The sequence below is a fragment of the Tachypleus tridentatus genome, chromosome 4 (assembly GCF_004210375.1).
Source record: "Tachypleus tridentatus isolate NWPU-2018 chromosome 4, ASM421037v1, whole genome shotgun sequence".
NCBI classification, from domain to species: Eukaryota; Metazoa; Arthropoda; class Merostomata; order Xiphosura; family Limulidae; genus Tachypleus; species Tachypleus tridentatus.
In genome coordinates this window covers 79,518,089-79,540,089 of record NC_134828.1, presented here as the reverse complement: position 1 = coordinate 79,540,089, position 22,001 = coordinate 79,518,089, and the positions used below count along the sequence as shown (strand labels likewise).

The 22,001-nt window shown below is 33.0% G+C and overlaps 1 protein-coding gene across 1 annotated transcript in view; it reads left to right on the top strand.

The window, feature by feature from the left end:
- LOC143248366 (limbic system-associated membrane protein-like) overlaps positions 1-22,001 on the top strand; it is a 163,855-nt gene that overhangs the window by 7,283 nt on the left and 134,571 nt on the right. The window lies entirely within an intron of this gene.

The following is a 22,001-nucleotide window of genomic DNA, read 5'->3' as shown; positions in this document are numbered from 1 at the left end:
TGAAGCATAGAAGTATTAAATATTTCTTGCGCAAAATATAGTTTACATTCAAGCATTCTAAATTCTAATAGGCCCGACATGACCAGGTGGTTAAGGCACTCGACTCGTAATCTGCGGTTCAAATCCTCGTCACACCAAATATGTTCTTCTTTTCAGCCGTAGGGGCGATATACTGTGATGGTCAATCCACTAATCGTTGGTAAAAGAGTAGCCTAAGAGTTGGTAGTGGATGGTGATGACTAGCTACCTTCCTTCTAGTCTTACACTGCTAAATTAGGGACGACTAGCGCAGATAGCCCTCGTGTTGCTTTGTGCGAAATTCAAAGCAAACAAACAAACAAACAAACAAATTCTAATAAATGCTTTTAATGGAGCATCTTAGAGACTAAAATACATTAATACGTGCATCAAGGTATAACTTCAAGATTTCAACATATCAATTCAGACGCCAGCATAGTATGTCTGACAGTAAACGCCGAAATAGAACACGAAAATCCCAGCAATGTTTAAATAGGACTTCAGCAAAAGTTCTAAATCCCCAACTTAATACAACAAAAGCAAAGAAACTCGTAAGCTACTTTATTGTGTGTTAATAACACTTTAGTGCAAAATTCTATGTGATTAATAGAACCCGAGACATGTAGATTGTAGTTTATAAAGATTTCTCTATATTTCGTAATGATTAAAGTAATAAGTGTGTTAATTCGACTGGTTCTTTAAATTTCTTGCTATCAAACAGGTTTATCCTCCCTGAGAAAATCTCTTTAGAGGATGGTTCTACCTAATTTCTGATTACTACTGCAACTTCAATGATATTATGCGGTCTAGTTACCAAGTGATTTACTTGGTGAAGTTAAAAGCTCTTTATGGAAGGGATCAAACTAACCCCAAATTAAGTAAACTTAATTAATTCTTTGTCACTTAATAAGGACCTTGGTGAATTTCAAACCTTATACATTAATATTTGAAATAAACGTTTATAAAGGTTTGGTTGTTGAGACACAAGTAGCTTAATGGACATTGGTATAAAATAGTTTCTATGAATGCACTCCCTTTCCTGCTAACGTCTCTTCTAAAAGGTAAGACTGAATTATCAATATTATTAATATTTTTATATCACACCATTTTTCAATATTCTGTTATAAAAGCTGGATTCGTGGACGCAGCATAAATCCATATGACGATAAGGGAAACAATTAGTAGACATAATTCGTTTCATTAAAGAGCATATTAATAAATACGTTTAGCCAACTTATACATGTGCTTATTTTTGGAAAATTAATTAATTAAAGATTCAACACTTTACAAGCACATTTACTATTTAAAAAAGCTGAAATTTATTATAATAAATCTCATTTCTCCGTAAACAAAAGTGTATACAATTACTAATATTTAATTCAACGCATTTTAGAAAAGGCAAATGAATATGTAAATAAATTTCTTGTATTCATGAGAACATAGCGTGAAATCCCGAATTCAATTCTAATGTTATATAAACGCATTGATCATAGCAGTCTTTGGTAACCTTTAAACACAGTCCCTTACCTTCTTTCTTATTGTGCTCTATGTTTGTTATTTTGTTTTTAGTTGTTTTGCTTCTTTCATCTGATGTGTTACAAGAGATTGCGTTTTTACAACAACGAATATTTTCCGTAATCTATCTTGAAATACTTCACTGAATTTCATCAGTATTCACAACTGGAAACGATTGAGTTTGTGTCTCTCTGTGAATACTGGATTTCAAAAAAAAATAATGTTCTTTGTGAACTTAAGCATTTTAATTTGAGATAAAAAAACTATTTGATTTAGTCTTTGCAGGAAAATCTGTTTGGTGAAAAACTTTTATCAGGTGCTAGTAAAATTGTATTTTACCTTTTCTTCATAAAAAAAAAAACAATTTTAAAGCTTCAGCGATAGAAACTAATATTCCGATGTAGTTACAATATACTTCCATCCCTGACATGGCCAAGTGGTTAAGACACTCGACTCGTAATCTGAGGGTCGTAGGTTTGTATCCCCGTCACACCAAATTTGCTCGCACTTTCAGCAGTTTGGGCGTTATAATGTGATGATCCATCTTACTCTTAGTTGGTAAAAGAGTAACCCAAGAGTTGGCAGTGGTTGGTGATGACTAGCTGACTTCCCTTTACCCTGCTAAATTAGAGACGGCTAACGCAGATAGTCCTCGTGTATCTATGCGCGAAATTCGAAAACAAACAGTATACCTCAAATTATTTTTATTATGAAGTCAGTAGTTGTGAACAGCTAAACTATGTTATCGTTTTATAAGACACTAAAACAAATGTTGACACTAATAAATATAGTGTTACATTATTTACACATGGTGTGATACATTTAATACAGTTGCTGAGCACAAACTTGAGAAACAATGTTTTAGTAATTAATTAAACACTGCTACGATTAATAAGAGACGTCTGCATGCTTAAAACTATTGATAACAATAACAATTTTAAAATTTTTTTATTCACAATACTTCTATGCATAAGTGAGTAAATACTTATTTTTGTGAAATATGTAATAGCTAGAAAACAGTGGTAATAAATTGACTGCTTATCAAATCGGGTAAGAGATATTTATACCTTTCTAATAAAGAAATCGATTTAAAGTTTATCAAAAAGTTTATCTATTGTCTCCAAATAACATTTTAACTGTTTAACCAATGTTATAACAAGAAAATAGCTCTTAGTACTTTTATTTAGAAAGCTATTACGTCAGTAGTTTAATTATATTGTAGGTACGTCATTTTATAACCTTCATTATTACTGTGACTTTTTTGCACTGCTTTACACATTTCCATTACTCCTTAAGGTTTAATTATTATTTCCGTATTGTGTTAACTATTCAATGTGTACTTGGAGAGTTGACGTCAGATAGTCACGTTTTTACACGAATCTCAGTTGCAAGTTCAAAGTTTGAAGGTGTGATCTTTGCATGATATGCAACCATTAAGCACGCAGTCACAATGATGTTCCTGTTGAAATTAAGCAGTCAGAAGGAAGGATCACTAATAGCGTTGGAAACTAATCAAAAGATGACAAGAAAACAGCGAAGTAGAAGAGTTAGTAAGAGTAAGAAACTTTGTTCTTCTAATTGTAACCTCTTTCAATGTCTTAGATCGTTCAGTAATTGGCAAATTAAATATGGTTAATTACACCTCAACCGACGAAAGTCATGAGAAATATATGAAGAATATTTATCGTTTCTTCTGAGTTGTAGATTGTCCTAGATATCATGAACGTGTGTGTTGTAAATCATTTTACAATAGAAACCAAAGTCACTAGGGAACGGTTGAGAGCAAACATAGTCTTGCTTTGGTAAGAGTTTTCATCAACACCAAGATACCTTTTTAAGAGGTGTGTTGCGTGTTTTTAAAGTAAAAGATCGAATCGTAAACATATGAGAAGTTTTATATTAAAAGTTCATCTGTTGGATTTTCTTATGTTCAAAGCTAGCCTCAAAATACAGCGATCTTTGTATGGTCGAATCACGATTTTAACGTTGAAGAAACATATTTTTTAGACACGCAAAAATTGTAAGTAACCTTAATGTGAATCATTTCTCACAAATGTACGTAAATTTTTATGTGTCAACTAAAGGAAATGTCTTGAATAACTTTGCACACTTTAAATAAGCGAAAGATCTGTATTTCTCTTTATAGGAGTTGCAAATGTTTAGAAATTTACTGAAAAAAATGAATGGCAGGTATTATGAATATTTTATATGGTTTACAAAGAATATTTAGTAAACAATATTAGTTTGTGAATTTATTTATTTAGAATGATAACAAACATAAGCCATATTATGCGTTTTTGAAAATATTCGAGGCACCAATAATTAGGCGTAAAGTGCATGTACTGGATTTCGTATCTTATTATAAACTATTATATTTTTTTTAACTTTTGGCAATGCCGCTACGAATCTTTTTCTAACAAATCATAAAGTTATTTAACCCAGTACTTTATCCATGTTTATACTGCAAAATTGTAATTTATTGTAAAGCTCTAGACTTATTAAAAGATCACTTCCTACCCAGGAGCAATAATGATAAGGAAGCTTGTCTCGTTTTCGTTTGGCTTGTTTCTCTTATCAAACTACAGCAATGATCTGCAAAAAATACGGTTTTACAGGCGCTGATTCAACCATACATGGTTAGGAGGATGTCTGTATTAAATAGACAGGCCTGTCAAATGCTCTTTACTCACATTATTAGTTGGCCTTACATAGTTATTAACTTCTTTTCCTCATATGAGACTATATACTCCTAAGAAACGAATCTTTACGTTTATTCGATAAAGTATAATATGGCTTGTTAACACATCCTATCCTAAACTCTGAAACTTTTCTGAGGTGCGTCACCTTAAACGTATTAGATGACTAATTAAACATAACTTTAAACGTCATAGTTGGTGTATGAGACTGCATCATATTACAATTATTTAATGGCTATAATGTATAATATACTAGCAAAAAAGCTTGGTGACGAGCCTTAATGTTTTTCATTCAAGGTTTTAACCCAACTACAAACATTATGACATAGTTATTAACATTGCTATTAAGTGACAGTAGTAACATCATTGGACGAAAGAAAATAAAACATATTCTTTAGCTATCAGAAATTAATAGATTTGATAATATTTCTCACATGGTTGAATTTGCCTTGTTTTTTCTGGCTGATCAATTCTATTATAAATTCATATAAAACGTGGGCGATCACTAAACTCTAAGTATATTACGAACTAATTAGGAAACTGTGGTTTCATCAACCTATTCTTGATTAACCGTCGTCAGGCACTCCTAAATGTTGTTTATCCATGATTAAATAAACGTGACTCAAATGTTAAGTAACGTCCTACTTGGCAAGCGATTGTTCTATCTCAAGGCCAATCTTTGTAAGGCATGTCAGAGGCAGAATGAGATTCTGATGGAAGAGATCCAGCTGGGAGTTGGCGATATATATCTACTACGTCACAGTTAACACACATTGTTAACTAGAAATAAATTCTTTGTTTTGGTTTTGTTTTTCCTTTCGCTACTAATATTACATATTATATGTCTAAAGATCAGTCGTTTCAAGTTATTTGCGACCTTCAAATGGATACAAATGTTTTCGGTTTTCCAAAATTTTTAACAACTAAATTTGGCACTAATATAATTTTGTTTCTTATTCATTGAGTATTTTATTCTCTCTAAGAAATTTTAGAAGAACAAAGAGATTATTTTTTTTTTTACAGTCGATGGGGTAATCGGAGTGTTGTATTTGCCATAAGTTAAAGGTTTTAACTCGCCCAGTGGTACCTCCTTTCAAGAAAAGAAAAGTAACATAAAAGAATAAAAGTAAAAGGAGAGATAACTGACAGTTTTATACCATCAGTAACGGCGCAACTTGTGACCTAAATGATTCAGTTCTGTGTTGATTTTCTCAGTGAACAGACTTTTCTTAATTCAAAGATACTTTCAAATGTGTCCTTCGTGAAAGCAAAGAACGTCTCACAGGACACATGTTAGGTATTTCTGTACCTTATTAGGGTATTTAGGGCAAAACTACTGAGACAATTTGCCGCTATGTCTAATTTTGAATTCCTGAGCAGTTAGAACGAAGCTAGTCAGTAAACAACACCTTACCGACAACCATACACCCTATGGAATTGACTATCACTCTTATAATACATCCACAGCATAAAATGCAGGAAATATTTTACAGTATTGCTCGTATCCTGCTTTATAACTCCAAAATCCAAAGAGCTACCACAAGACCAAAAAATGCCAAAATTCAATGGATATAAAGATTGAGATACTGAATGTGTCATTTCTGTTTTGAGGATTACAATGTTTTTGGAGGCATACTGTATTGACCTAATCTTTATTTTTTCTACACAAAAGAAAAACATTTTACTCAATGATAAAGTTCGCGGAAGTGAATACTTCAGCCCTCAGGCAATTTAACAATAAATGATTGAATGAAACAGTTTCAGTAGGACTGTTCTTTGTTGATACTTTTAGACAGCTTTCAGTGGGTGGTAAATTAGCTCAATTCGAATGCATATTTTCAACATACTGTAAACCAAAAAAAGGGAAATTTTTGGTGCAGTTTGTTAACAACTTTATCACTACAATAACAGTAGAAAAGTAGTTCCAAAATCCATAATACGTTTCGTTTGCAAATGTCATTTATCAAGAAGCTTTTCCAGTTTTAAACTGTATATGGACAGTTTCTGTAAAAATAAACCCTAAATAAAGTGTTTATTTTTATATACCAGAATTTATAGTTCTTGAGATAACATTTTACTAACGAAAAGTAGAATTAACCATCACTTTATAATGCCTTCATGTCTGAAAGATTGAGCATGTTCGGAAACGGCATTGAAACCCAGGATTTGCAAGTTGTGAGTCGTGAGCTTATCCTACGTGGTCATCATAGTGATGGTTTGGAACGTTTTTGTTTGTTTGTTTTTACTTGCTTCCCCTTAAGTGAATATATTTAATATTTTATAAAGACGTAAAGAGTGAATATAATCTCTGTTTTATAGTATTATTTTAAATCCAATAAAAGTCAAAATACTTCTTAATTTGGCAAGTATTTTGTTTAAGATAATCTTTATTGTGTCCTACAATATACGTATTTACCTTAGGAAGTGTCAGATTCGTTTCAATAAACTACTATAAATGTTGGATAGGACAGAGGGTCTACAAAGCTGAAACTTAAAACAACCTTCAACCATCTCTCAAGAAGAGTAAATTCTATGATGACATACGAATGGTCATCAGTCCTGTAAAAACCACAGCCATATTCTGTGTAGGAAGTGTCAGATTCGTTTCAATAAACTACTATAAATGTTGGATAGGACAGAGGGTCTACAAAGCTGAAACTTAAAACAACCTTCAACCATCTCTCAAGAAGAGTAAATTCTATGATGACATACGAATGGTCATCAGTCCTGTAAAAACCACAGCCATATTCTGTGTACTCAACAAGAGATATGTTGCTGAGGTAAAATCATGATTATCTTTTACAAACAATGTTATCCCATTGGACAAAACGCTCAAGTAACTGGACAGGTAACTCAGATTCATTAGCCATGCGTTAACACCATAATACCCGCAACATCCAGAAGTATCAAAATACTGAAAAATGAAGCGAGAAAAAGACAAAGCCGAATAACTTCACTTACTTATACTCTACCAAAATTTAAATCGTCCATCTTGAATTTTGTATCACCATAGATCAGAATAGGTTCTACACAGATAGGTAAGACTGGTCGCGAAAGGAACTTTAACCATTCCAATATCAGTTATATTACAAATCATAGACCTCGACAGCTTAACTGAGCATTAACAGAGCTCACAAGCAAAATTTTACACTAAGGCCTTGCAGTTTGAAGAACTTGTATGCCATTATCTATTTATTTCCATTTTTAATTTGAACATTGTAGCTCCTCAACGACCTCAGAAAGGTAAACAAGGACATTGCCTCAAACGTGCCTCAGGAGATAGTCATTGATGGAGAAGTACTATACATCCTTTAAACATTTGGTATTGACTGAAGCAGAAAACAACTAACTAACTAACTAACTTCGCACTGGTTTTGATTTTATATCTCCCAAGCCTCTAAGGAGCTTGCAAGACAACCAGGAGCGCTCAGAAACATTTGTTTATTTTCAGCCCTGCTCGGGAAATTAGTGTTTGGTTCTACTCAGAAAGAATAATGGAATTACTAGAAGGTATGATAGATACTAAATTATTTAAAGTGAATATAAATTAGCATTAACATTAAAAGTTGTGAGACACGCAAGACAAGAAAGGAAGTAGAGCTGGCTTGGCTAATCTGAAAGGTAGCTTGAAAGAAGACTAGGTGGTCCATGGAAGACGAAAAAGACCAAAGCCGTAGTAAAGCAGCAAATTCCTGGATTAAGAAATCAAGTATAATAAGCTGATTGATTGGAACAGGGTTTTAGATTTACGATTGGATTAACCATTTGTTTTTATCTTGGTTATGACTTTAAATCATTTTAATTTTAATTTTAAATTAATTTACATAAGAAGGCACCTTTTGAGGGCAGAGATCACTGGATTCAACAGTTCAAGGCAATAATTTTGATGTGGGGGAATACGAGTACCCCAAGGGAATCCACTTTCACGGCCAGGGTGCTTAATACTTTTAATAAAACTTAAGAAGAAGAAACACATTCCATTGGATTATTCAGCAATGAAAAAAGAGTCATGGTCATTGTCAGAGCTCTCAAAGTCATACACGAAAGATTTCTGAGGCGTACTTGAATGATAGAGCGGTTGGATAAAGTGAGTCTTTTATTAGCCATGTCTTGAATGTAAGAATGTTTGGTTTCTTCTTGTTTTTCAACAGTCTGGAGCTTTTGTCTTTCCTGACGATTCGTGTTTGGATCTGGTGGCTGGATGTTAGATGGTTGTCAGTAGAGAAAAATGTGTTGGCTGGAGTGATATGTGGGGTTTGAATCTGAGCCGCCGTAGTTTTCAGCCTCACGATTGGTGGTGTCTGAACGAATTTGGTTCTGGAGCTTACTGTGTTCTTCTGTTGGTTAACATATTTGTTTGACCATGTGGAGTTGTTCTTAACCTGTAGGGTAGATAAATCTGTATTAGTGATAGGCAAGGTTTTGAGCGGCGACATGGGTCTTTTTGACAGATGTAACTGTGAGTTTAGCTTGCTGTAGTTGCAAAATTGTAGTGGTAGTCGAATGTGGCGGCGTTGGGTTCCAAAGTGAAAGAAATTAAGAATGTGGTCAGCCACTAGTTTGGAGGTGATTACTACCTCTGTGACCTTGTTGGAGAGATCTGTATTTCTGCGCCAGATCTGGTGGACAGCATGGAGTTTGGATTAAGTGGCTGCTTCAAGCTGGAGGTATAAAAGTGTGGTCATTCCTAAGAAAAACAGAAAACAGATTTGTTTATCTTTTAATGGCGGAACACCTAATATTAATATCGGCATTCTGAGGTTAAATGACAGTCATGGTAGAGATGGAGGAAAACTTTATCTCGATGAAGGATTCTAGTATTTCTCGGGCCTATAAATACTCCTGATATGCATTGGATGATAGAGAAAATAATTTGTCAATGACTGAAATCCAGCGGTAATCTGTTAATAATTAACGGTGGGATAGACGAGTTATTCAATAAATAACTTCTTGACTTTGGAGACATCTTGGCAGCAATCAATTTGTACGTCTAGTCAGCTCGGCTACTAGACTCAGAAAAACAGAAAAAAAAGATGAAGCAGAAAAAGCCTGACAGTACTTATTTATAGAACATGATGGACAGCTATCTATCATGAGAGCCATAAATAGTTCCTACACCAAAGATAGTGAAAAAACTGACTGCGAATTTGTTGTCTCGCGAAACAACAGCAATTTGTATAGGGCTGATTCAAGTTTCGAATAAGCACCCTTAAGAAGGGTCTGGAATCCATAAAGCAGGCTCTACTCGGGATTGCTTAAAGTAAGGAACGACAAATAGACAAAAACATCAACATGATATCTGCAATTATTTCACACAGTAGAGTTCAGAGTAGTTGTATCTCAAATTGATGGCAATTGCATGGTTAAACCTTCACCTGAATATATGTTTCAAGCTACAGGGGTAACGGTAAGCGATAAAGTTGGCTACTTTATATCAGAATTTTTTTGTCTACAGGCAGAATATTGACCTTCTCTGCACTGTTAACTTAAATAGGCAGCCATGGAAGATCTTTATCTACATTCAAAGAAATCGAGACTGCTGGAATATCGTATGTTGTAGCTAGGAAAACCACTAAAACAATATACAGCCAGCAAGACTGCTGGAAAGATAGCAAAGGAACTAACTTCTACATCCTATGACGCAGCCATTTTGCACGTAAAGAGTCAACATCTAACGGCACAACCACTGGAACTGTCACCTGGTGTTTAACAGAACTAAGCTGAAGCTCGTATATATCTATTTATCGTTACTTTTAAAGATAATTTTAAAGTACAATTTCGGAGTTTGGACTGGTGTTCTCAATTCTATAAACATGTTTATAAAGGCACCACTACAAATATATTAAATATACTTTAATGGCTAGAATAATATTCTTTGCATTAAACCGATAAAACTAACACCTCTGTTCCAGAAACTTATTTCTTACAAAACTAGAATGAAATTGTTTCATAACGTCACAGATTCAATTACATCTCTATAAAATTCACAATGTTACAGCTTTGTCAATACTGTTTGTTTTAGAGGAAAGTTACAGTGAGCAATCTGCTTTGTCTACTGTGAGAAATCGAATACTAGATTTTAGAATAGTAATTTCAAAAATGTACAGCTCAATTCCACGGGGAAACATCGTTTTTTTTATTTTTTAAAGCAAACCGAAACTAGAAACTTTAGGTTGAGGAATAAAAAAGAATAAAGAAAAAATGAAACATAAAATAAATATAGCATAATTCTAGAGCTGGAATTGTTATTCATTATAAATTATTCTGGCGTATGTATATTAGAATCGAATCCAATTTATTTTTTAAATTCAAGATGAGTACACTGACAGAAAAGCTATACTCATAGCAACGATGGTTCATGTGTAGCTTGCGCTTGAAAACAAACTAACTATTAATATATGGATTTTACTAAAACATCTGATACTGAAAAGTAAATAATGTTTTCACAACATATTAGAAGACAACTGTTTCCATATTAAACGTTCATTCTTCGTTTTGCTTATTATTTACAGGTTAAAATTTTAGCACAAGCTTCTTTCTCTTTAATGTATCTTTACTGTTTACAATGTTCGAGTTCTCTGCTGGGACAGCAGTAAATATACGAACTTATAACGCTTAAATCAGGGGTTCGATTTCCTTTGGTGGACACAACAGATAACCCGGTGTGGCTTTGTTATAAGAAAACATATACACACACACAATGTTTGATCTTAACTGTGAATTTGTTCTACGTTAAAATGTTAGTTTAGTGACACGATGACACTGAAAGAGTGCTTTATTATTTACAGTTTAAGATTTTAACTGAAAAATAATTAAATACAAAAATTAATGACTAATAATTTACTAAAAACTTGAAGACAGTAAACCTTTAAGGTCTCCTACCGTTTGGAGTCTTGTCAAAATTATGCAGATAATAAAATGTTTTCTATCTATCCATGAACGATATTAACTTGGTTGTAATTCAGCTTACTTTTTCTTGTTTCTAAAACACTATTTGAGCAGAAGAAAAATGTAAATTCTTAACTACAAAGGGTTTTTAAAAGGTTTTGTTTCTTTTTTGAATTTCGCAAAAGCTGCACAGAAGTTATCCGTGGTAGCCGTCCCTAAGTTAGCAGTGTAATACTAGAGGGAAGGAAGCTAGTTAGCACCACCTACCACCAACTCTTGGGCTACTTTTTTTAACCAACGCATAGCGGGATTGACCGTCACCATATAACGACTTCACGGTTGAACGAGCGAGCATGTTTGGTGCGACAGGGATTAGAACCCGCGATCCTCAGATTACGAGTCGAGGGCCCTAACCATTTAACCATGCCGCGCCGTAGGATTAAGTGAGCCTATGTTATTGCTATGCCAGTTCAGTTTGGGTTAGATTTTGTTCAATTCCTTTCCTCTCATCTTGTTTAAGTAGCAACGATTTTCATGTAGCGTTACTACTTCTGCTTGTTATATATATGTAGAAAACGTTCAAAACAAATACTTATTAAAGATTGTAATTAGAATAATCAATTAACGTGTCACTTTAGATTTCTTTGAATCAATAAGAAAGAGATAATAGCTGAACCATCATCACAACTTTACAGATAACGCTATAAATCGAAATATTTATGTATTCTGTTTTGTTCTTAACACCAGTTACCCTTTTCGCTAAACACTTATTTGGTTTCAATTGTTTTAAAATTATCATTATTTCATTGTGACTTTATTTTTCGTATGTTAGAAACATACTAAACAATATTTTTTAGAATATTTAGTTTACAAATCTTTTATCTTTATATTGGGATACTAGATTACGTATTTCATACTTTGCTTCAAAGCGATGTCTTATTCTCTAATCTGAATACGATTAAACCAAAACGCGGGTGTGTGTGTGCAGAATATAATATCACATCATGCCTTATGAAGACGATTTAATCTCTAAAAAATTACATAATTTCTCGTTCTCTAGCAAAGGTTTTTCCTTTTCTTCTTCATTTACATTCACTGAGTTAGCTTAATCAAAACCATACTGGCAAGCACTCTACAGCATCTAACAAATCACCGAAGGAATCTGTTTGAACATTCTTATGTTTTGAAAGCTGCAATTAGCATGCCGTGGGAATGAGCTTAAACGTTCAGCAGTTTAATGTATTTTTCTGTGTGTACTGTATTTTGCCATAGCAGGATTCTAAGATTCACGACTTTAGTTTTATTCAATGTTCTTTAACCCTTTTTTTACACTTTACTGTTTTATTTCAATCACTCTTTTTACACTTTCTTGTGTTTTCATACCTTCGCTTTCTTAGTGCTAAAAGTTTGTTAGTATTTTAGTGTACAACAGTTTAACAAAGAAGTTCTTTTAATTGGTGTCAACTTCTAGACTAATAATATGACGGTGCAATATATTATGACCCCAATGTGCGATGTTAACTTGAAACAAATGGCGTTACTAAATGTGTTTAAAACATATATATTATAAAAGACTGAGTAGCAGTTCTGCCAAATATATTTCAAATCAATTATAAGTTATGTGTTTCGAATGATGGGGCTTTAAACGTATAAAGTACATAATAATAATGAGTTTACGTTATGAATTAAAAACACAACACCTTAGATTAAAGCCGAAACTTTGAGGACAAATGTTATAAGAGATACTTTGACAGAAATAAATATATTGTTTTCGTAAGTAAACATTAAGAGTACAGCATTTCTTTTAGGCTTTATCATTTTCGAAAGTTTTCAGTTTCTCTTTGCCTTTTTGTTCCTTAATCCAAGGTATATTTTATAAAGCTTGCAAACGGTTTGGAAAAAATCAGTGTTAAGACAGCATAAGTATTGAATCTATTTTGCCTTTAAAATATATGTATCTTGTATAATACAATAGTTTAAATTAGCTATGTAATTACTATCCATTACAAAATGTATTACGCTTTACGGTAAAAAAATCTCAGTTTCTATAGTTTGTGAAGTAAGTTAAGCAAGTTTCACAAAAACCTATATCTATATTTAAACAGCCTAAATATTAATGTAGTCGTTTGACCTTAGGAACATTTTATTTTTGGCGACCATATTATAGTTGTGTACAAAGAACGAAATGTCATACTTTTATAAAAACAAAATTGACGTTCATATACAATAAACTCGTTCTGCCTGAACAATATAAAAGCTTGTTTGTGAATCACATCGAAAGCTCAAATATTGCAAAAGAGAAGTTTCTGGAATAATTAGAAGATGGTTTAAACTTCGAGGTATTTCTAAAATGTCTATGTATGTCTAAGTCCTTTACTTAAGATTTTACGAGAGTCTGAGATTGTAAAAAAAAATCAAATCTACTATTCACAAATTACCACTATTCTGTATTCCATGATCCGGGGATGAGAAGGATCGGTCCTTGTAATGCCTTAAAAATGGAAATTATAATACGTAACATTGTAATAAAACAAGATATGGAACGATGGGTTTCGCTAATTATTGTTCACTTTTAGATGGATGGTTTAGTGTTTAAAGGCAATATTAAGAACAATTTGGATACGACTATGTTATCCGAGCAACATGGTAAGAGCTTATTTCTGGTCTGAACCTTTTCCAGGAATAGAACAAAGAATACCTAATTTTAATATTTGTTATCCTGGCCAAAACTGGAATGTCTAGATGGAATTTCAAAGGTAAATGGCATGTCTTTTTAATACAATGTGAATTATGCTATATCATACTGTGTGTCCAGTAATAGATTGAGACAAATGATGTCCAGAACCTGTGTTAAAAACTTCAGATTCAAGACCTGAACCCAACCGAACTGATCTAGGACGTTTTGGAATACCAAATGAGACAGAAAAAGTGACAGATCCTCTAAACTTGTCAGATATAAAGGTTTTTTACAAAATAATTGGCAGTCTGTTTTCTCAGGTGAGTACCAACGGGTAGTAGCAAGTATTAAAAACTGAAGTTATCCACTGAACAATGCTAAAATGATTCCCACTATAACCTTTTTGTTTTTTTCACAGTAGTTTTGGGAGTGACTGCACGCACACGCTCAGAACTGATGCGCAGAACCTATGTGCTTAAGAATGATAAATCTCACATAATTATAAGTAATTAAATATTAACTGTACAATAATTTGTGTATTTTTTGAACTTGTTAATAATAATATTGGTCTTCTGAGGTATTTTACAAAATATGTTAGCTTCGAGTATGATTCACCGATTCAGCCACTCCTGTACAACTATAGAGGCTATTTTAACTGATGGGATCTTAAAACTAACCACAACCTACCAGGTTTCGTGATGCATTATTCTGATCAAATATTTGTCATCATATAGATGCTGGTAAATTGAACGTCTGTCAAGTTTGCTTAATCTTTTGAATTAAGGATCAGAGGAAAACGTACTAATACATTAATGTATCTAGCTTCAAGTTAAGCAATAAAACATGCTGCATACAACTTTATTAACATAAATTATTTACTTTGGAGGATACAAAGAGTTATTTAAAACAATTATATTTGAAGCACATTAATATAGAAACGTATTATATATTATTTACATAAAGGGTTGGGAATCTACTGAAATATCTATATCTAAAACTTAAAATAACAACTAAGTTATGATATCTAACATCTACATTATTAACGCATTTCTTAGCTACATGAGAATTTTAACGCATTTAAAATTGTTGCGATTTCGTGTCAAATTAATAATTGGATCACGAAGAGTGTTTTTAACGTTCTTGTATAATAATTATGCACTAATATTGTAGTGGATTTCCTTTATATACCACTCAATTACAAAGAAATATTTTAGTTAACAACTCATTTATAAAACATTTAATAAAATTAGACACAATTGAATGGAGTAGGCGGACTTCTAATATTTACGGCTCAGACTTCAAAACGTTTGATCTTTCTGAAATACTTTAACTACGTTTTTGCATGGCCCAGCATGGCTAGGTGGGTTAAGGCGTTCGACTCGTAATTTGAGTGTCGCGGGTTCGAAATCCTGTCGCACCAAACATGTTCGCCCTCCCAGCCGTGGAGGCGTTATAACGTGACGGTCAATCCCACTATTCGTTGGTAAAAGAGTAGCCCAAGAGTTGGCGGTGGGCGGTGATGACTAGCTGCCTTCCCTCCAGTCTTACACTGCTAAATTAGGGACGGCTAGCGCAGATAGCCCTTGAGTAGCTTTGCGCGAAATTCAAAACAAACAAACAAACGACTTTTTGTGTACACTCTTTATACATACATACACAAAACTTTAAAATTTTCTTAGCAAATGAATGATTGAGGCTGTGTAAAAAGTAACGTTGAACATATCTGTTCCAAATGGATAACAAATCTTATTTTCATAACAAAAGAACAGCCCTTTAGAGCTATACTGAGGCTCAGCGACTTACACCTGTGAACACACGCTGAACGAACTTTCCAATGAGTGCCGCCAGTTTCACCACTTCACTATCCGAAATTGTACTCCTCCAATGTCTCAAAACTCACTGTCAAGCACATGTTTCAAAACTTTCTTAGAAAGTTATAGTCAAGAGTCATAGTTTCATAGTACCGTCATACTTATCAAGTTCATGATGGTACATGAATCAGTGTGAAGCCAGAAATGTTCTTATAGTTTCAGTTATCAGTTGTATGATAACGCGACATTTTCTCCAATTTAGATAAAGTTTTATTGAGATCAACAAATATTTTGTTATTTAGCATAACATGTAATCACTTGTTTTCTAAGTCATTGCTATAGGAAACATCACAAGTGTCATTTAGATTTTCCCTTTGGTACAAACTGAAAATAAATTAGTCATAATATTATCAAAATCTAATTTTTCCCCAGTGGCACAGCAGAATGTCTGCGGAATTACAACGCTAAAAACCGGGTTTCGATACCTATAGTGAGCAGAGCATAGATTGGTCATTGTGCTTAACTTCAAACAAACAAAATTAATATCCATTTTTACTGCTTTGAATCTTAAAAGTCTATATTAGATTGTTTTTCTGTTTAGTTGAAGAATAATTTACAACTCAGTGAAGATCGAGAAATTAGTAACATTCTCAGTACCATACAAATAAGAAAAATACATCCCTTTTTTTTGGATAAATGTAAAAAAAAATCTCAGCAAGGAAGGTCATCAGTACCAAGAGTATTCTAAATGACTCTGATGACTAGTAAAATTAATTTAAAGTACTTGTATTTTTTATATTTAATTCAGATTCATAGTAAAATACGCTCGATATTTTCTGTCGCTCCATGTATGTTTCAAAAGTAGTGTAATATATTCATAATTTTTTTTTTCAATTTTACAACAGTTTCATTCCTGAAAACAAAAACTAATACATTGCTGATTAATCTTGTTATTAAGTTTGATTTAGTTGAAACTTCTTGACGGTTATGATGTCAGAACTTCTACTTAACATCACATTGTGCTAAAGTTTCGATAACATCTTGAATTTAATATGGTGTAGACTTCTAGTTTGATTGTAACCTGTTTTCTAAGGCGTGTAGTTTAGGTCATAGACAGATAAATGCTAACAGACAATTACGATGACGAATGCGACGTCAAAACTCATCTCAAAAACATACTGGACTGAGACCTTGTGATTATGCTTGTTAAAGAATACGTCTGAAGTCATTTGCTTTGAGCCACTTACGAACAATACCGACGTGATGGAAAGACCATTATACATCATACTTGATATGTGAGGTGGAAATAATTGATAACAACACTTACGTGGACTATGGATTTTAGTTGTTCTTTTAACCGAATCATTCCCTGCTATGGAAATGTTCCTCATACAAATTCCAGAAGCTAGAATTGTTGGAACAGCTCATCAGGAGCTAAGTGTCTCTCGTGTCTATTTCTTCAAAGTGCTTCATTACAGTAATGTGTGTAAAATGTGATTCGCCAGGACACATCATACGCTTCCACTCAACTATTGTCTACAATTTGTATTTTAAACACCGCTGAAGCCTCATTTTCTTCTATGCAAATGAGGTAAACAGTTTCGGATTGATTACTGTCTGCAGTATAACATTTTATAAAAACATTTTTTACATGGTGCAAATTCTAACTGCTGAATATAAATTAGAAAACTTGGAGGTGTGATAACTCTTTTACTTTACAGACTTGCCTGTTAATCTTTTCTTCCTTTCAACTACTACACATTTTCGTAAAAGTGATGTTATTCTCTTCCGATTCTCCTTATTTACACATGTCGTTTGATAAACGATCAAATGAAAAGTATCTTGTAACCCAAAAGAGTCATTGCTCTTCTCCTTTGTATTGCACACTAACCATTTTTTGCATTTTTTTTACGGTTTAAACAGTTACCTGACACACCATATGGTCAGTGTGTTTTGCATATGCAAATAATTGTATTTGGTACTAATATTTTCTACCAGAACACTTTATTCAACACGTGAGCTCAACGGCTAGGCCTGTATGTCTTAAAGTTTAAGTATTACCATCTCTAATTTAGAACTTCTACCTTAAGAAGTACAATGTAAGAAATTTATCCGCCACTTAATGAGCTGATTAGTGAGATTGACTGTCACATTTGTAACTTCCTCAGAGCTGAAAATACGGAGCGCATTCAGAGGTTTATCACTGTTTAAGACTCGTATCTTTCCAGTAGCCTGACACATTAAGCAATGTGCTACAACTGATCCAGTTTATTAGGAACATCTTACACGTATTTGTACAGCAGTCAAACTTACTTGTATTCTGGATCGCTTCCCCCAGTGACATACAACCCTAGAAACAGGGTTTTGATAACCTCAATGGGCAGAGCACAGATAGCCCATTCTGCAGCTTTGTATTTAACATCAAACAAATAAATACCATAGAGTCTTACATGGCTATGAATAAGATAATGATAAGAGTTTTCTCATTTACAATATTTTCTTAAGCATACCCGTTAATTAATAAAATAATTACATTACATACAATTGTGAAGTCTGAACTGATTAGATAACCGTGAAAGTAGAGTTTTACTCTATAAACAGATAAACCGTGGAATAGTTAGCCTTCTGCATACATTCTTACATTTATATGTCACAAAATACCTGGGAAAAATACACAAATATCCTATTGTAATTTCTTGGTAAGGTACAAACGATTTTAGGTATATCATCTCGTAAAAATATCACTAAGTTAGTTAGGCATACAGATATGGTTTGCCTTACTCTTATTTATTTCGGAAGAATTAATCATGTATTTTAACAGTTTCTCAGATGAGCATTTTAACAGCAAAAGCTAATTCTTTCAACCAGTTAGGGTTTTTTTCTGAACTGTTCAGAGAGTCAGATGATGGAAATATTAATTGCTTATAAAGAGTCGTTTTGTTTTGCAGTTCTGAAAATAAAAAAATGAAATATAGACCTGCTCTAAGGTTCCCCTCACAATGTATGTGTGATATAATTACAACGAGAACGCTACTTATTACTTCTAAGTATTGCACTGTGGCTTCATAGATGCATCGTAAAACAAACCGAATTTGAAAACAATCGAGACAGTTCGTTTTCTCGCAATGTCTGAAAGCACTTACACCAAAAATAAGAACAAGCATAATAAACCTTGAACTTTCAGGACTCAAAGCGTCGCTGATCTCAAGAGACTACAGTCGAGTAATTAAACCAGTTTTAAATTGAACTAAACTGGTTTTGTTAATTCATCCACATTTCCATAGTTTTATTACATATAAATGCATTGTCTAAATACAGTAAAAATACATGTAAATACACAGCTAAATGTCCTTTTCGCCACCTTATATCTCATAAGGGGTTTTAAACATAAATAAATTGTTATTCTGAAAGGTTTTGTTATTTTATGTCTTGCAGAAAAACCATAATGACACTGAAGTTACTGCGTAGGAATCGCAAATAGCATTAATAAAGCACTGAAAGGTAACTTACCGAAAACATGTTTCCAACCAGCAATTATTTACATTTAAATAACAATATAATCCCTTAGAATGACTTTTAAAATGATTTTTAAAGGTTTAAAAACACAATAAATTTTGTAACATTTTCCAATATTAACACCTTACAAAATATGTTCACAAGTAAAGATTTAGTTTACATTTTTCACTTCCAGTCATCTACTTGAAGATTTTTTTAATTGTTTATCTTTCCCACGTTGCTAAAGAAAAATTCAGAATTAATGTTGAAAAGGATCATAGTTCCTGCGATGTTTACAATAATACGACTTGAAATAAACGGTACATCAAACATTTCCGCTATATAATCCTTACAAACACAATCTTACACCGGTGTTATTCATACAGTGGCATATTTATGTCTTAAGTTTATCGACAACACTTTGATAATTTGGGATAATACACAGGAAACTCAGTAAATTATAACTCAGTAAAATTATTTATTCTCTGCTCTTGGTTTGATAGTAAATTTAGTATATATATAAGAAAACACAATTTGCTGCAGTTTTATTATATTTTTAAATGATGACAGGGTAACTAAATCCAGTGTAATATCAACATTTTCGCCACAGTTAAGTCATTTGTTTTATTTTTATACCAAAGTTCATTAAGACATGAACACACAAAGTTCGATTTTTCTTTCCTTTATTCTCAGGTTGCACACTGGAATCAATCGTCATGTGATTGTTCCACATAAATCTATTACTGCTTAGATCTCTGATGATAAGAACTAACGTTGGTAGCCGGACATTGAAGGCAGAAGATATTACGTTGTTGGTAACTCAGAAACAGATATGAAGGCACACAGATCGACAAAAACGACTTTAAGATCGATTCTACTTCACAAATGTGAGGCACAAATATACAAGTAAACGAAGGACAAAACTGTCACGCCGAAGTTTTATCTCGGAAATGGCTCAACAGAACAGCTGGGATGAAGAAAGAGAATTCCCAGATGGCCTGAAACTTTTCATAGGCTAAACTCCTTTCTGAGATAACTCATCTCGCGAAGAAGACTGCAACTGATTTAGGTTTCTGTCAAACCCAAGATATACAGATATAGACAGCATTTGTTTCGAGTTATAATGGCACGGCTCGAGCTACAATGTGATACAACCGAGAAATATATTGTTGGATAAACTATGACACAAAACTTATGTAGATTTAATTAAATAAGTTTCTCCGAAGTGATTATTTATCCTATTTTTTCAGGTTGTTTTTATTAAATCTATATCCTTACAGAAATAATAATTTTCTTCTAATTTTATTTAATTCACTTGAACACTAACTGTTAATTGATTCGAATTAGTTATGCATACTAGTATCAACGTTAGTCTTGTTTATTGTAGATAGTCTATAAAACTTATCGCTTGATTATTTTTTAAGAATCCAACTACAACACTTTCATCGCTAATGTATGCTATGAAGTAAAATACTCTCCTTGCTATTAGATTGGAATTACTATCAAGTAATTCATACATTTCAAATTGTTAAGATAATAAAATATGTACGTTAAGATTACTTTCTGTGTGAATGTGTTATTTGATTTTGCATGATTTTTTAAAAAAGTATTTTTCTAAATTTAATTATATAAAGTAATAGGCGGATTTGTGTTTATTTAATATGTGCGCTTGAAATAAAATTCTGTGACTTATTATGGGATAAAAATGTCCATAATTTATATTATTATGTGATTAAAAATGTGACTTTCTATTTATAAAATAATGCAATTCTTTAAAAATAAAATAATGATATTTTAAACTTCACGCTCAGTTTGCTTGTTTGTTTTTGAATTTCGCACAAAGCTACTCGAGGGCTCTCTGTGCTAGCCGTCCCTAATTTTGCAGTGTAAGACTAGAGGGAAGGCAGCTAGTCATCACCACCCACCGCCAACTCTTGGGCTACTCTTTTACCAACTAATAGTGGGATTGACCGTCACATTATAACGCCCCCACAGCTGAAAGGGTGAGCATGTTTGGCGCGACGGGGATGCGAACCTGCCACCCTCGGATTACGAGTCGCACGCCTTAACGCGCTTGGCCATGCCGGGCCTTCAAGCTGAAAGTAATCAAATTTGATTTTTCAAAAAATTATCATCCTCTTAAGTATCATAATTTATCATCCTTTTCCACAAGATTCAGCTGGATGTTTATCTTTATTTTCTATTTTCTTGTAATTTGTCCTTATCCTACAAGTTTTTATATTCGTCATTTTGTTTTTTGTTGTACATTTTCTCCTTCCTTTTTTTTTGTGAAAATAAATCATTTTAAGAGGACTAGGGCTAAGGAATCACACCAGCTGGTGGTGAAAACTCAGGAATGTTAATGACTACAGTAATCCAGATTTATAACTTTAAATCCCTGGCCAATTTATTTGTCAGTTACTCTTGAATCCTGTTTTCAAAAACTATAGGAATTAAGTCATATATACTTGGACTAATAAGAGTTTTAATAATCAATAGAAAGTTAACTAGCCACAGCACGCAACTCAAAAAGTGCTTTGTCCTGCAATTTGACCCTAGTGACGAGACTAACTGTCACTTTTATAGCGCACCCACAGGTGAAGGTGTATAACAATTTCTGCAACAACACTTGGCAATTTCTAAACCATTTGACCTACAACCCAACACGCTTCCAGCTAAAAATAACAGCGTGCATATACTATACCTATCATATTAACCTCTTTCCAATTGCGATTTTGGTTAAGGATAATAAATCATCTTAGAACCTATAATTATACTATACTTATATTAAAACTTTATTTTATGATCAAGTAATTAATCAGTATTTCCTATTTTTAGCAAAAGATACAAATATTGTACTAATTACGAACAATGTTAGTCATACTAGTTAATGAACTTCTG